This window comes from Triticum dicoccoides, chromosome 2B (genome assembly GCF_002162155.2).
Source record: "Triticum dicoccoides isolate Atlit2015 ecotype Zavitan chromosome 2B, WEW_v2.0, whole genome shotgun sequence".
NCBI lineage: Eukaryota > Viridiplantae > Streptophyta > Magnoliopsida > Poales > Poaceae > Triticum > Triticum dicoccoides.
This window is the reverse complement of record NC_041383.1, coordinates 33,524,488-33,525,665: the sequence shown is the minus strand read 5'-3', so window position 1 is coordinate 33,525,665 and position 1,178 is coordinate 33,524,488.

Genomic DNA, 1,178 nt, shown 5'->3' with positions numbered 1-1,178 from the left:
GGGGATTAGTTGCACTTTCACCCCGAGTGGGAGGTTTTCTCTCGACTCGGTAGGATTTTAAACACTTAGGCGAGTACTGGACTACAGCTAAGCCCCCGAGTGGGAGGTTTGCTCTCCACTCGGTAGGATTTTAAACACTTAGGCGAGTACTGTACTGCAGCTAAGCGGCCGAGTGGGAGGTTTGCTCTCCACTCGGTAGGATTTTAAACACTTAGTCGAGTACAAGACTGCAGCTAAGCCCCCGAGTGGGAGGTTTGCTCTCCACTCGGTAGGATTTTAAACACTTAGGCGAGTACTGGACTGCAGCTAAGCCTCCGAGTGGGAGGTTTGCTCTCCACTCGGTAGGATTTTAAACACTTAGGCGAGTACTGGATTGCAGCTAAGCCTCTGAGTGGGAGGTTTGCTCTCCACTCGGTAGGATTTTAAATACTTAGGCGAGTACTGGACTGCAGCTAAGCCCCCGAGTGGGAGGCTGGCTCACCACTCGGTAGGATTTTCAAATACTTAGGCGAGTACTGGACTGCAGCTAAGCCCCCGAGTGGGAGGCTGGCTCACCACTCGGTAGGATTTTCAAATACTTAGGCGAGTACTGGACTACAGCTAAGCCCCCGAGTGGGAGGCTGGCTCATCACTCGGTAGGATTTTCAAATACTTAGGCAAAACGGGTTCGCAGCTAAGCCCCCGAGTGGGAGACTGGCTCACCACTCGGTAGGATTTTTCTTATAGACTTCAGCGAAACGGATTCGCAGCTAAGCCACCCACTGGGGGATTTCACAAGCAAACAAAAGCAACAACAATTACTGGAAAAATTGTAACACTCTTGTCTTTGAAAAATAGACTACAGAAGTTTCTGTTATTACATCTCATCCGAGTGAGAATTCAAGTGTAAAAGTGGCAGAGCAGTTCCGCATTCCAAGCTCGAGGATCATCAATCTGGCGATCGACATTGTAAAGGTGATATGCTCCATTGTGGAGGACTCTGGTGACGATGAAGGGGCCTTCCCAAGTAGGAGCGAGCTTGTGTGGTTTCTGTTGATCCACTCGGAGGACCAAATCTCCTTCTTGGAAGGCTCGACTCTTCACATTTCTGGCATTGAATCGACGCAAGTCTTGTTGATAAATGGTTGATCGTATCATAGCCATTTCTCTTTCTTCTTCCAAGAGGTCGACTGCATCCT